Below are 16,728 nucleotides of genomic sequence, written 5' to 3' on the forward strand. Positions count from 1 at the left end.
TGCCCATATCTGAAGAACACTTCATAGATCTTAGTTTCATGGATGAAAATGCAAAACTGACTCTCAGCAAGCAATTTATCCCTCAATGTCTGCAGGCTACAGCTCATAAAACCCATAACAGCCTTCACCTTTCATTTTTCATTCTTTTCTTCTTTTAATTTCATCATGTTGAGTGACTTCCTTTGTTGTAGGGAACAGAGGAACCATGTTTTGTGTCTTCATCCAGTCCTCAAAAGACGAGAATTCACAATAGGGTCTGCTTTTATCGCTGGAGTCAACCCCAAGTCCACTACTGGCCCAGTGGTGTGGGTCATACGCCAGCAGCTCTGATGGGAGGCGTTTAGAAGATGGGGTGAAGACGTCTCAGAGGATCAGCACCAAACTCCATTGTGCTCCAGTTCCCCTTTTCCTACATGAAGTCATTATGCCTAGCATCAAGGGTTTAATTACTAGCTGCTCTGTGCCTGGGTCCTTTTCAGTGCTGATATAAACCGATTTAAACCAACCTGTTTCTGTGGTTGTGACTACATGAATTTGAGCTCTGGGACAAAGCATGTCATTCCTATACGCACAGTTTATAATGCACTTCAGGCTCATGCACAGGTGATGTTTGAGCTGCCGGTCCCCACTTTCCATCACCACAGTGAAGAAGTAGTAAATAATCATGCTGAGCTTTTAAAGAGCCCAAATCTGTAGAAATATATGTCAAGCAGTTTAGAACAGTCAACGCCAAAGGAAAAGAAAATGCTTGTCATAAAACTTGGGCTCATTTAGGGCTGAGCTGTAGGCACTTTTGCTTCTTGCTAATTCTGGCCATGCCACAGGGTTATGCAGCAGAAAACATTATTTCCGAGCAGTTTTACTCAGTACTGGTGGAAACAGAATAGCCTGACTTTCATAAGTGGAACATTATTCGAGATGTTCTTGTCCGGCTATTTTTCCTATGTTCAGGACCTGATGCACTCATATTCTGGTCCCAAGCCTTGACTCACTATTCCCAGAGCTCAAAGACCATGTGGTTTATTTTTTTGTTTCATGCATACAGATGGCAGATGAGGCTGTTTTGAGTGTCCCAGTGCAAGCCTAAGACACTGAAGACATTGTCACAGGTTGATGCTGGGGCAAAACAGAAGCTGCTGGGAGGAAGACTGCTGAAGTGCAAACTCGAGGTTTGGCAGTGTAATGGCCCACATCTGCCTCAGCCTTGACAACCCCACATGTTTGTGGACAAGGTTAACATTGTGCATGGGGAAACAGGCTCTGCCAAGGATGTGTTTGCAAAATGACACGTTGCAAAGGTATTTCCACCCTGCTTTCGGGTATGGAGCTCTGGGAGGAAGAGGGAAGGGCCAAACCCTGCAGATGAGATAACACCACAGGGGCCTCACACTTTGCAAAAGCAAGGGAAGGAGGCAAAAAAAACCCCACAAGTTGCCCAAGACACCAGTGCAAAGACCCATCACTACTTAGGTGAGGTTAAATGTCCTGACTTGTGACAGCCACAGCAATGAATGGATTTCTGAGAATGTTTCAGGAGAGCTTGCTTTGACCCACAACCAAAGCATGTGACATTTTACTATACATTCCTCACATAGCCTTGCTCAGGCATTCCTCTGCCCTGGAAAATCGCGATGTCCAGATGAAAATCTACGTAGTGCCTCTAACAGGTCTAGTGCCTCTTGCAGATCCAGTAGAGGAGGATTGGGTTATAATTTACTGTTCCCTTATCTGCTGTGATCCCTGTTATGGGGAAAAAGATGAGAAAGCAATATACATGCATGTATATTGACTGTAGGACATGCGAGGACCTCACTTGTAGGGGCTTATGTCTTGTTGAAGCAAAAGACCCCCTGGGAAGTACATCTCAGCCAGCCACGGCATCTAACCTGTGATGATGACCATGATGGTGATGATGGCCATCTAATCGTGGTGATGAGGCAGGGATGACTGGCAGCTATGAAGGATGGAGCACCAGCCTCAGGATTTGGCCCGGCTGCGTGCATGGGGAGGTTTGATGCTGGAAAATGAACACAGATTTGCACTTTGGCCTGGCAGGCTTGGACCAGTGGAGGCTGGGGTTTTGGAAGGAAATGGTTTGGTAAGGAAGTGCTCTGTGAGAGCACCAGCTGATCGAACAGCACAGAGCTGCCTCTGACAGGTAACAGTGCTGGTTAATGGTTAATGACATTAATGGAAATGTCTTGGAACAGGGAAAGGTCCCTGGGAAGGGCGGTGAAGAGTGTTCCTGTGCTACAGTGCCATGGTGCACGGCTATGCTGCATTAACAGAGATACAGCATCTTGAGATGTAAGGAGTCATTGCATGCTCCTCTGGTCAGCTTGTGTCAGTCAGTGGCTCTCAGCACACAGAGAAGCCTTGATCCTGCAAAGGATCCATTTTAGCAAAGCTCCTGGGCAATGCTGTGCATGGAGGATCCCATGGAGGCAGGGCTGGATGGGCCAAATTATTTCCTCTGAATTCAGAAGAAAGGAGCGGCCCTGGCAAGCCACGACACACGGCTAAATACTCATTTCAAGTTTTAGCGAGAGCTCTAGAGATGCAGTTCGCCTTCCTGGAGCCAGCAGCTTGCAAGCAGGTTAAGACAGGAGCAGTCTTTCTGGCACAGGAGTTTACCACATTGAGGCAGAAGAAACCTGTAGCTGTTGTTCCAAACTATTGCTTGGCAATCTTAGTGCAAAACCCATTTCAAGCCAGCTATGCTGGGCTGTGAACTGGGGATACAGGCCTCATGTTTCCCCAGGCTATGGGAAAAAGTACCCCCCCAGCAAAAGGAAAGGAGAGGGCCAGAGATGATGACATCTTGTAGCATGACAGCAAGGTTTTCCAAGGCTTCTGGTCAGCCTTGAATCCCTCTTCTACATCCTAAAATGTCTATAACTCATCCTTGAATGTGGGCGGCACAACTCTAAGCCTCTACTACCAAGGAGAAATACCTCAGTGACTATAACTGCACTATGTTGATGGGAGAGAACACAGCTGATGAAAACGCATACAATGCCAGTGCCCTCCCAATCCTTGGTCTTCCTGCATGAGCTCTGGCTTCTGCTGAAGGCTTTCAGAGTGATAGTCTGCAGCATGTTTTCTTTTCCAAAGTCACATCTGTGGAAATGCAGATAGAAACACAGAGGGTGTCTGTCCGAGACTCCTGTTGGTGAACAGCTCCTGCCTTGGAGCAAGAGAGCTACCGTCACCTTTCAGGAGGTTAATCTGCAGCTGCCCTGGGCACAGGGGGAGGTGGCAATCTCTGCGGTGTCCGGCCGTGCCTGTGTGCACTGCGGGCGTGGATTCCCCTGCACCTCTCTCCACTTGCTCTCGCCTGCCACTGCCATGGATTAGCAGGTGCAGTGAGCAAACAGGATAGCCGAGGTGGGACCGTGACGTGGCACAGGCAAACAGCAGCCCTGGCTGCCTTCCAGCCAGGGGAGGAATGCGGCACAGGGGCCCTGGTCTAGATCCGTATCTATTCAGAACATTGTTCTGTCTGAGGAGGCCTCCAGAGGGACCCAAGTTTCCCAAACTCATCACCCCAAGGTCACCATCAAACCATACTAATGCTGATGCTGGAATTTGGGTACCTGATGTTCTCCGTGTTACTGTCTGCTAGGATGAATGAGGTTTGTGCTAGAAAAGCTTAGGTTTGCCACTACTTCAGAAAATTAGCCTGGTTTTCCAGAATGCCAAAAGGCTTTAGGGAAGTATTTGGTGGCAATGAAGACTCAGCAGGAGCTGGCCCTTTAGGTAAAGAGATGGAGAGTGTAATGGGGTGAACTTCAAGGCGACGTGGTGGACTTCACAGAGTCTAACCATGGGGGAGCGATGTGTGGGAAAATAAAACTACTGCATTCCTGTTCCTGAGAGGTTCTCTCATTTTTACATAAGCCACAACCAGCTGAGCTGATCTGGACCATCAGCTGCTGATTATTGTTATTAAATTACAGTCTTCTAGAGATCTTAAATCCTGATTCAGCCATTCTCAAAGCAAATGCAGATGAATTACAGACTTAATCCCAGGGTGAGGCATCGTGGGAGCCTAGCACTGAGATGCTTACCTGTCTCATGTCTGCCTTAAGACAGTAGTAGGGATTATTACCTGCTGTTATAAGGATAATACCAGGGAGAGAGTACTGGATACAAGTGGAAAAGGATTTCCAAGCAGTATCACTGCAGAAACTGGGTAGTAAAGACAAGAACAAACCCAGATCACTCAAACATCACCCTGAAAACCTGGTGATGAAAACCAACCTCCTCCTGAGCATCCTGTCACCACCCTGTCCTCAGTCCTCAGCCATGGTATGGAGCAGATGTTTCCCCTAAGTAGAGCAGCATGTCTACCTTGAAAAAGAAGACAGTGAGGAGAGGAAGACAAACAGCAGAGGATCAGTAAAACCAAACATCCCCACAAACGGGGCGGGTTTGCAAATTGCTGTACGGGTGGATGGCTCAGGAGTTTCACAAAACCTCAGGGGCTCTCTCTCTGCCCTAATGAAAACCGTATGAAACCCAGCAGATTCCAGCACGCTTTGGTCAGGGTCATCACGCAGAGCCTCTGCGATTCCCAGCGTCAGCTGGAAAGGAGACATTTCGCAGCAAAGGCTGCCCAGACAGTGGAGGCTCAGCCATGCCGGCACTGATTAATGCATGCGTGAGCCTGGCAAAGGTTATCCCATGGCAGCCCTTGGGCAGCGGAGGGATAACTCATTTGTGCCATGGTGGTGACGTCTGTGAGGCCCAGGCTCCCTGGCACCGTCTTTTCATGGGAATCACACTGCGAGCAAGTGAGATGAGGAATTAATAATGTCTTGTTCTCACTGGGAGCTGAAGCGAGCAGAGGTTATTTACGCTTTTTGGACAAGATTACATGGGAAGTCCAAGCAAGAACAGAAAGTCAACTTGTGTCCCCAGCAGCTCACCCAGCCCTGCAGGAGATGTGGCCTGGGTTTCTCTCCAGGGGGTATAAAGTTGGTCCTTTACCACTCAGTGAAGCCAATGGGTCCTAATGGTTTAACAGGGTGCTGAAAGGTACAGTTGCAGAACACACTGGCTTTACTGCCCAGGGTTGCTAGAGCTCTCACCCTTGCTGTTTGTCTTTCAGCATTCAGGCAGACCAGCAGTATTCACAACTGTGGGAAACCCAATAGCTCACACTGGTGACCATACCTGAGTGCCCACTGAAGAATTCCTCCCTCCCTTGCAAACTTGACTTTGAACCCGTCTCATTCCAGCTGCACGTGTGACTGCACAAACTCAGTCTCTGCTAGGGGCTGGGGGTAAAATCCTGAAGCCCTGCTGCCAAACCATACCAACCTCCCCCACAAAACTGATGTCATAGCAGCTGCCCAGACACGTGGTGCCCAGGCATGGAGAGCTTAGGGGACATCCATGTACTGTGTCAGATGGGAACTGTGCGCTGGGAGAACATCTTGATTTTCCTCAGGGACTTCTGAATTTGTTCCCAAGTCTTTCACCAAAATAGAGTAAATGTTTCCCTAGGGCAGGTGTCTGGTTGCTGAGCTGGGTTTAGTATCTCCTGTTGTTCACATCTGCTCAACAGAACTAATGAATGTCAAGACTTAGGAGGCAAAGGACAAATCATGCAAGCTGCTGAGCCCGGGGACCTGCAGGCAGAGCCAAGATCAGGGTTACAGGGCTCAGCAGGTAGCTGGTGCTGGGGCCAGCCAGACAGCGAGCTATTGTTTGTAGGAATGCAGCCCTGCCTGTGCCAACCAGGAAGGAGCAAGAAAAATCAATCACCCTAAAGACTGAGAAAGTGTCAGCCTGCTGCATGTTGTCCCTCCCTGTATTCCGCAGTCCCCAAAGGGCCCAGAGCACCGTCTACTTCTGACGCGTGTGCTTGGTCCATTACCCCCATACATCAGATGCTGGTCACGCCACGCTGCTGGAAGGAGCTCCACTGCTGCAAGCATGAGAAGGGCATTGATACTCATCATAGCCTTGGTTCAGCTGATGAACAAAGATCTGGCACTTTGCTGGGTGCTGTACACTCTTCCCTGTGTGACCTACCGCCTGCACATCATCTCCACCTAATCCTTGCCAGACCAGCCCAAAGATCACAAGTAAGGGACCACATGATGGCTGGATTAACTAGGATCCACAGAACTTTTCAAAGATGGAAGACGAAGAGCTATTTGAGGGAAACAACATGATTTATATTATTACAGCTTTTCAGTGATTGAAGAATTCACACAGCCACCACGATGCAGGCAACATCACAGCCTAGACAGTTAAGGTGTCTTATCAGAAATGATTTTCACGAAGTCAAAACCAAAGCTGAAACTCAAGGCTCTTGTACTCCCTGTACTACCCAGTGAGCCATACATCCTACTGTATTGCATTTGGAGCTAAAAAGATGGCTACAAACTTGGTTGCCAATAAGAAATGGTGTCCCCCAGCCACCATCCATCTCTGCATGCAAGGCTGGGGAGGAATTGTGATGCTCCCTGAAACCCTCTCATTTTCATTGAAAACAGCCCTGAGGCTGATACATCCAAGTCCTCCTGAGAACCTTTTGGTGGTTCATCTATGCAAACACTAGCACCGGTCAAAGCAATGGTGAGGAGCTCGCATGAGCCAAGGGCCTTTTCCCAGGGAGTTCTGGTTACCGTGTTTGAACACTAAACAAGAAACCTGCATTACTTCTGTGTAGGATGGGACTCTTCCTAATACCAGCAAGAGATCATCATTGTGCCGCTCCCCAGCAGAATTTGGCCAGCTTAGTGTTTCTCCTTGCTTTGTTTTCCTGGCTTTTCTGAACAGCAGCACTCACATAAAGAGCTCACCCTGCAAAGGGTAGTATTACCTTAGCAATTTCTGGCATGAAGGCAAAGCCTCCCTTACACCCAGGGCTTGGCTTATTTGGATCATACACATTATCCAACACAGCGAATGGACACCAGCTCTATCTGCGGGCATTCGCACAATGCAACGAGCAATTTCACTTGTTACCAAAACTGCTTGGGGATAGATGATAGCGAGATGCCAGGGACATTGCCTCGCACGTGATGGCACCAATGTGCACTCACACGTGGGCTTTCTGGCTGTGTTTGCATAGGTTATGCCTCACCTGCAGTCAGGAGCATCGCTCCCTTTGCAAACAGGGAGGAGGAGGAGGGTGATACTGAGCCTCACCAGGCTCGGGATGGGGAAGGGGCAGGGCACTTGCACCCTGAGCAGGAAGTGAGTTCTGGCCCTTGGGGCAGACCTGCTGCATCCACCTTTGATTTTAGGACATTTTCTCTCCTAGACAAGGAGATCTTGGATGAGACCAGGACTTGACTCCTCTTTGCTCAAAGATTAACTGGGAGGACTTTTCCAGACCACATTCCTTCCACACTGAAATCCAGCTCCACAAGAGCCTTTTGGGAGAGGGCTGCAAACGATGCCTCCAGGGTTGCATTCCTGGGCTGGTGGATGAATAATTTTCCAGTCACACAAGGGAAAAGCCCATCTCCAACACACTGATGGAGGGAGGGGATTTGAACAGGATGGACTGGTTTCCAAGTTTCTGGCAGTTGAGGCAGCTTCAGAGTGAAGCTGAAGGAGAGCCATTAGTACGCAGCAATGTGCGTGTTTGCCCATCTCTCTGGTCCTGGCAGCTGCAGTCTTTGCTTCCTCTGCAGCAGGCAGCATGGGGATTGCTGCTCTGATAACCTGCCTGGGGAGCAAAAGGACCTGCCATGTTAAAAGAACCATGCTTTGTACATGGGAAGTGCATGGTCCAGAGCTGCTTTTTTGCACGAACAACTGACAAATCAGAGATTTCTTCGGAACATTTTTCACTTTACCCACAAAGTGGTGATTATTCAATAAAAACCCACACCCCAGCTCTCAGCCTTTTCAGCCAAACTCCAAAGCACTTAAAATCTCCGATGATGCAGGCTTGAAGCTATTTCCTTACATCCTCTTTCTCCTCTCCTAAACCAGCCTTCCCAGCTGGATTACACTTTCTAAAGGCTCCTCTAACGCTGCTTCACTGGGGTGCTTTGCCCTGAAAGCAAATTATCAGCAGATGAACATCCTTCCTTGCCACTGGGAGCTTTCAGAACACTTGCTTTACAAGATGAGATGCATTCATGCCAGAAAATAGCAGCTGCAGGTATGTACCTACAGAAATGCATGGTGCCTTGTTGTCCAGAGATGCTGGAAAGGGCCAGGGAAAGAAGCATCACCAGCAGTACAGTGATGGTGGCAGGGTGCATGCTCTGTTTGTCTAGATGAGGGGTGTTCCCCCTTACACAGGGAGCGACAAAGTGTGAAGGATCCTGAAGAGGCCATATGTGCCTGGCAACTTGTGGAGTCTGCAGACTCACATTCTGCCAGAGTGCAGTCTGGATTTGTTGTTCAATACCTCCACTAAAGGAAGTTCATAGATCCTCAGGTATCCTGCTTCAGCATTCATGTTGGAGAAGAGAACACGGAAAAAAACGGAAAAGGGAAAATAAAGAGAAAAAGAAAAAAAGGAAAAGAAGGGAAAAGAAGAGGGAAAATGGGAAAAATAGGGAAAGAGGAAAGATTTCGGTTGAAAAGGACCTGCAACAATCATCTTATTCAACTGCATCATGCGCCCTCGCAGCTAGGACGTAGCTGTGCGGCACTCCTAATACATTGCTGAAATCTTTTTGTTGAAAATAGAGCTGTCTTCTAGACATGACACAAATCTGACATCGTGCTGAAAAGCAGATGTTTATCCTGACAACAACCTCCTCTCTTTTCTAGAAGAACCTCTCTGTGTGCTGCTTTCCTACAGACCATGCTTTCTGTACTCTCCTTTCTCTGGCACTCCCAGTCCACATTATCTATAATTTCTGCCCTAGAGCACACTGGCACTGACCACAGCTCCAAACAAAGTCTCTCTGGCATCCAGAAGAGCAGCAGCAGTATTTCCCAGATTTCACAGAACTCCCCATTTGAGTGTATTCCTCAAATGAGATGGTATTTTGTTATTAGCAAGGGTTTGTTTTTTTAAACTTGTGGTTGTTTTTCCTTCTGAAGGATGGCGAAAGTGATCCAGACCTTGTCAGCTACCACATCTCCCCACTCTCTTTCTGCATCACAGCTTCTGGTCTCTATTCATATATTTGACCTGCTTGGATTTATCACGCAGGGAGATCTCCCTGCTCACATCTCTAGTTTTATCCTCACTGGGAAAACTCACCTTTGCTCCTCATGGTGTTCGAATTGCAGATTGCTTCCCCATGGCTTCAGAGACCCATCGCCTGCATCGCTTCCCTGGTTTAGCTGGGACACCATCAGTCAGGTGCGACTCCATTCACAGCCCCACTGACAGCAACTTGATTTACATGGTCCTTCCCTAAAACAGCAGCAGTGTTTAAAACGATGCCTCGCTTTTATCTTCCTCTAGCATGATAATTCGATTTGCGCAAGGCAGTAACCAAAACCATGCAGGAAAGGGTTCTCCCTGAGGGAAACTGCTTCAGAAGTGATCTTTGGAAAGCCCCACAGAGCTTAAGTAGGTGACTTTGAGACAGGAGGGTTTAGGTCTTTCCATGGGGCTTTGGGCATGACTAAAGGAATTTTTGATCAAACTTCTTGTAAGCAATGCACTCTGGATCAGGCTAGGAGAGCTGAAAGGATGAGCAAAGGTACGTTACATACCTCTGTACAGGCAACAAATGGACATTAACATCGCCTGGAGCAGGTAATGGCAGGGAAAACACCGACCTCAAGAGAATATGACTTTGTGGCCATAGGGACCTAATGACTTGAGCTGACCTGTGATGAGGGAGGCTTCTCCCAAGACCGATTTTCCTAGCAAAAAGCATCTGATGTTATTTTTCCTGATGCTGAACGTTTCCCAACTCAGGCAGCTGAAGTGCTTTGAAGTTGCTGCCTCTGTTGTAGATATCAAGGCAGCTTTGGTACCTGACAGCTTGTGCTTCCCATCCTCCCGCCCACCCTCGCCTGATAAAAGTCGTTCTCCCCCTCCTACCTTGCCACTGTGCAGTTTTGAACACAGCATCAGGATTAAGCTCTGAACAGACATTCAGGAAAGCAGGACCGTGCCTTCATACAGCTTACAGACTTGGACTGGGATCATTCATAAATCAGCATCTCACCCTCCAGTTCCTTCCCCCGAATAGTAGTTTAAGGCTAGCTGCAACTTAAAATTGAGTGTTTAGAGGCCAGACAGAGAACACTAGTACTGCAGCAGCCTTTGCTTTCCCATATCTGTGTTTCTTTCAATGCACTAGTGCAGTTATATATAACAGCCCTCAGACCAGCTCTTAAGGCTGTTAGCAAATAAAAGTAACGAGGCTATAGTTGCTGCTCATTTAAGGAAAAAATGGGAAGTAACAAACACAGAACTGTTTTGAACTTTGAAAATGCTATTAAAAATGTGACTGTTTTTCATAAAACAGGAGAGGTGAGCAGAAAGTCCGTGGGAACTGACAACTTTGCAGTTTGCTTTGATAGAAGATTGTAATTTAAAACAAGCCACTCAGAGCAGTCTCACCAGGCTCTAATCCCTGTCATTACAGAAGAACCAGCTCTCCAGAGCATGGAGTGCAGCAGTGGGAGATCACAGAACACAAAATCCTGCTCCATGTCACACCTGCCCTGGCAGGGTTCTCTCAGCAGTGCCACGGCAGGCGGGATCTTTTCTCCTACAGTGAGACCTTGGACATCCCAGACTGAAGCTAGAAGTCTGTGGGAGCAATCATGCATCCCCCCCCCTCCATCAAAATGATCCACTAGAACACACCTAGTTAGTCCTTGTTAGATCATATGGCACCAAGATGATTTTATAGGCTACAGCTGAGGCTCAATCATGTCCCAGTTTTGCTCCAGACATTGTGCTCCAAATTTCCAGCTTCTGCTCAAAATAATACATCAAGAGCAAGCCTGTGCCATGAGACAAGAGATGGGAGGTTTGTGGATGGGCCACTTTGAGGTCCTGTGCTGCACTGGGAATTGATACCTGTGGGGAAGCAGAGACAGGAGATGGTTTGTGGTTTTACACCAGGATGCAAAGAATTTATTTGATCAGTGAACCCAAGCTGTTCTAGCTCTTGGCTATTATATGAGCAGAGCCTGGGTGACCCAGATCCAAACCAAAGCTGATGCAATGGCAGGATACGGAAACACCAGCAAGATTAGGCTTTTAAGAATACTTCTCTCTCTTCAGTCCTTCAGCTTTACAAAGGCACACACCACTGCAATGGATGAGGTTTCTTGTAGCTGCCTGGCCCCTTACCACAGCAAACATCTGTGGCTGGAGGAGTGCCACAGAGCTGAGAGGGTGATGCTCTCCTATGAAGATGATGGGATGCCTACTGGTTTGGGCTGCAAGCCTATACGGACCAGTAAATCAAACATGCCTCAGTCAAGTGAAGACTGACAGTATCTCATCATCCACAGCCCATGCAGCTGTACCTGGGTGGTGAGTGCATAGACTCACAAGATACTTGGGGAGGCCACACTGTGAACCACGGACTGGGACACAGGAGAAGCAGGGCCCATGTTTAAGCTCTGCCACAAGTCACCTACATGATCTGGGATGGTGTCCCCTCTTCCCATCTGTAAAATGAGTGCGCTACCCCTTAATGGCACTTAGGAACACGAAACAGTAACAGCTTTCTTCTGCCCTGAAGGCAGAGACCTATAAACAACTTTGATTTCTTGTCCCACCAACCATCTCAGCAGCAGCTAACCTGTGTTTCACTTCCCTCTGGGTTAAGTTTCATCAGCTACTGAACCACTTCATTTGCTGGAGCAGTTCTGTACATTTATCAAACCGCTCATCTTGCTGGAGGATGAGCTGCCATTCTCTTGAATTGTGGAGTTTCACAACGATCCGATTTCTGCTTAACTAATATCATAGAATAGTTCTAGGGGGATAGTGCCTCTAACACTAAAAAAGTTATTAGGGAAGAGATCCCACTATTATGGCTAATTAGCAGCTCTGCTTCAGCACTTCTGTCTCCAGGACGGAGCTGATACCCATTTTGCTGATGAGATCCCTAAATATAGGTGAGAATATAGAAAATGGGGGGGTTGGACTAGATGATCTCCAGAGGTGCCTTCCAACCCCACCATACCATACTGTGAAAGCCAGCACTTATGCAATCCAGGCTGTCGAAACCAGTATTTAATAAAACATAGCAAGAAAGCACCAGAGCTGACAACCTGGTTATGAAGAAGTTAAAAGAACAACGTGATTTTCTATGAAGTTGAAATTTAGGAAATGTAAAACAGCCAGAAAAACCGGTTCCCTTTGCTATCTGCAGGTGACTCACCGCAGGCAGATGAAAAGCATTTATCCTCCAGCTCCTAAACCATGGATTTTCAGGAGAGCCAGGATGACAGGGAATCAAATGAGACAAGGCAGCAGCCTTTACAGAAGATATAAGAAAACATATTATTTGTGTTTTTTTTCTTACCCCTCGGAGAATGGGAACTCAGGTAATTTCCTTCCTTTCCATCAAAGTGAAGGTGAGAAGCAGCTGTGCCCCAAGAGCATCCAAGCTATGGAAACAATTCAAGGAGAAACAGGATCTTGGAGAGATCAGAGAGACATTTAACATCAAGTCATTAACTGGAGCCTGACCTTTTCCCTGGCACACAACATATCACTGTAAAGGTTGGAAGATGCCTCTCAAGGAATTTTTCTCCTCTTAATTTAAATTCTCCGTATTGGCTGGGTTACATTAGTCGAGTTGCACCTTTATTCTACATCTCATGAGGAATATGTATTCACAGATAGTGTGAATTTTGGAGCACAAAGAACACCTTTGTTTTGCAGACAGACACGCAGGCGCTATTTGCAGCAGCATCCCCTTAGCGGCAGCACACCCAGGTCCCATGCAGCTGGAGGCTGCCCACGATCTGCAGTCAGGAATTTGGCCCAGGCATGGACCCCAGCCTGGGATTTAACTTTGAAGCCAGCCTCCCTCTCACCATTGGAACGCAGGAAAACCTGCGGTGCTTATTTAAATCCACAAGAATGACCTTTTTCACTCTTTGCAAGGGTAGCTTATATTAATGAACAGACTGATTCAAGGCTGGAGCTGCATCTTGTAAAAAAATGTGGATGGCTGTAAGAGGATGAATGAACCTTCAAATTGAACACAAGCGGCTCCTCCCATGGTGCATTATATTCCCCAGTGATGCCAGATGGGGTTTGCTTCTCCCACATGCATCTGAAAACACCCATCAGAACCTTCTGGCCTCATGTTGTCTCATTGGTGAGCACACAACTTCCCTTCTAGTAACTCTATTTGTGTACTCAAATGGCAATACGTGCAAGATAAAAATACTGTGACTAAATCATAGAATCCACTAGGTTGGAAAAGACCTTTAAGATCAAGTCCAACTGTTACCCAGGCCTTCCAAGGCCACCACTAAACTATGTTCCTAAGGGCCTCATTTACATGGTTTTCAAACACTTCTGAATGAGAAGAGCGGTTTCACTCCCCAGAATTAATGAGGATTCCAAGGGGTTTAGTGTGACTTCCAATCCAGATGTTCTGCACTTGGAGAAATAAAACAATTAACACTAGGGGAAATCTGTTCAGTCATCTAAAAGAAGGGCCAAAGAGGGGGAAACAATTGAGCAAATAGCATATCCAAGGTATGCTGGAGGGTTTGTGGCAGAGCTGTTGGGCATACACTGGTTGGATGAACCCTCATCGGGTGCTGGAGCTGTAGAGCCCTTCTCTCTCACCAGGACAGGTGGACATCCCATTCCCAGGGACAACTTGCCAGGAGATGGAAGAAGACACGTAGGAATTGTAGAATCAAAGAACAGCTGAGGTCGGACGAGACCTTGCGTCTGGTCCAACCTTTTGTGGAAGGGAAGCCTGGGTAGGGTTATCCAGCACCCTGTCCAGTGCCATCTTGAAAACCTCCAGTGATGGAGACTCCACCACGTCCCTGGGGAGGTTGTTCCTGTAACTGGCTGTTCTCACTGCATTTCAAGACAAAGCCTCTGCCAGTGTGGCTTGTAGCTGTTGCCACATGTCTTCTCCTTAAATCCTTGTGAAGAGAGAGCCTCCATACTCCTTACAGCCACCTTTTAATACTGGAATGCTGTCGTGAGGTCCAGGCAGAAGAGACTCAACTCTCTTAAGTCTTTCTTCATAAGGCAGATTCTTCCAGGTGGGAAGGATCATCAGTTGGAAATGCAATGAGAACAGAAAGCCAAGGAGATGGACCGCAAGCTGGGGTTTACATGTTGGAAATCCACCTTCTCGCAGCAAACAAGAGCATGATGGCCATGTAAAACCAGATAATGCACTGATGGGGAGATCCATCCCTGCAAGGGTGGTACATCCCCTGGCAGATGCAGCCCTTCTGGCCTGGCCTCAAGCCCTGGGTGCCCGGCTGCTGTCCCCCTTCACCCCATGCGCTGGCTCAGGTCTCGGCACGGCTCAGTGCACGCGGGTCGGCAGGGAAGCGGAACACGCTCAGGAGTGATGCCTTGTTATACACCTGCCAGCTTGGCACCGGATTTCTTCCTTCGTTTTTTCCTCCCCCTCCTGGAGACTTAACATTTGTCCACTGTCCCCATGATGTGTTTCAGCCAAAACCCAATTTAAAATGATGTCGCTTTAAAGAGAAAGAAAAAGGTTAGTAGCAAAGCTTTCGGGGGGGAAAAAAGAGTTTACCACACTAGGGAAGGTGTAAGGATGTATTTTTGAATTCTCCCTCTGTATTTCTCATGTGTTGATCACATGTTTCTGTATTTTCATGGAAGGAAAAATAAATGATCAGTAATTAAAATTACTGCAAATACTTATGTGCCCTGTACACTGCTGTGGAGCCACCAGTTCCTTTCACAAAGGAAACTCAGCACTCATTGGGCAAATGAAGACATTGCCTCTGAAATACTAAGGGAGCCTTTTAACCCAAGGAAGATGCTATCTGTGGACCAGTGGAGTGCAAAACCTGGTAGGAGATTCAGAAACCAAAGCTGTGGTGATGCTTTTACTTGAGGGAATATCTTCTGAATTTCCTGTACGGCGCCTTTAAAAGCCAACGCTGCACAGCTGCACCATCTCGTGGTGTGACCAAGCCCTGCATGGCCCAAGCCTTTACAATCCTCTCCATTTCCAGCAAACTTTGATGATTGATGGGTGTATAAAAGCCAAGCGCACCCATCACCAGCCCATGTCACACCTCTGCCCACCACAGCCCAGAGCCACAAAGTCACCTCGGGCCTCCCCCAGCTCCATCCTTTCCCCTTGCTCATTCTCCTCTCTGGGATGAAACAATCCAACCGTTTTCCCAACTGCAACCATCATTATCCCAAGTATTTGCCACTATCCTTCCGGTTATTATTTCAAGATCTGTTCAGCAGGTTAGGGATCAGGCCCGTGAACTATTGTTCATCTGAACCTGCCTTAACCAAATTCCTAAGATGTGTTACAGAGGATTCAGAGAAGATCAAGGCTCCAGTATTTAAAGAAAATCTTAAAAGGAAAATACAGGGTTACAGAGGCAGGTACATAGCCCTGTGACACAACGACAAAGGCAGGACCGTACGCGCTTAGTGTTAGCCCTACTCTTTAACACAGCACTTGGCCCTGCTAAGCTAGAAATGGGCTCAGGTCTCCACAAAAATCTCCCTCTCCTCATAAACGCATTTATTCATTAAGGAACAAAATGGCCCATGACACCATATATTATGCCCAAAATTCAGGTGCATAAAAATACATGCATGTATCTGCAGTTCCCAGTGTCTCACAGTCTGACATGCAGCAACCAGGTGATTAGGCAATTAGAAATAAAAAAATCTTAAAAAACATTTGTAAAATTATTTTACAATTTAAAAACACATAAAGATACGTCAGGCTTTAGTATTCTTTGGGGTAACTTGCTAGCAAGTGCTTAACTTACACCAGACTCCTTCAGCATGACACTCACATGCTACTTACTGTGTGAAGACATAACTCAAGCGACGTACACCAGATGAAAAGCAGCTTCACTTGGTCACCTTAAGAAAATCCAACTCAAGTAAAAGGCAGCTCCCCAGGTTCACTCCAGGTATAAATGTTATTTGACCGCAGGCTGGTTGTCACTGGTTAACCCAAAACCAGTGTCAGATCACCTGCTTCAAACCACCACGGATGGATATACGCACAACAGACACAGACAGATGCCACTGCAGCGCGGAAGAAAAAGCAGCAACGCACCTCCTGATCTGCTCTAAGCCCCAGTAATCCATGCAAACCAGGGGCAGACAGATGAGGAAACCACTGCTGGCTTTAGGGGTGCCCCGAGTGCAGTATGAGGGGTGCTGCACACAAGAACTACACCAGGGTTGTACCTGGAACCCCAGCATCATGTTTTCTTCCGCTGCCTTATCCCCTCTCAGAATCCAGGATCTTGCTCCTTATCTCCAGCTAATGTACAGGCTTCAGCAGCTTTGGAGCAGCACAATCACTTTATTCAAATCCCAGCAGGTTAACAAAAAAAGAAGAGGAATGAAGCCACCTGCCAAACATGCTGCTAGAGGAGGAAGCCCGTTACACTTAACAGTCAAGGCTTTATTCTTTATTAAAGCTCAGCAAGTCCAGAGGTGGGACAGGAATGATATTATGAGAAATTTCTGGTATGATCCTACGAAGTCTCTGCTTCCACTCCTAACCCCCCCTCCCTCCCCAGTATTTCCCCTATGGAGAACATCATGTGGAGAGAGAAGGGGATCTCTTAGAGTGGACCTCAACT

The sequence above is a fragment of the Psittacula echo genome (assembly GCF_963264785.1).
Source record: "Psittacula echo genome assembly, chromosome: 2".
In the NCBI taxonomy this organism is placed as follows: domain Eukaryota; kingdom Metazoa; phylum Chordata; class Aves; order Psittaciformes; family Psittacidae; genus Psittacula; species Psittacula echo.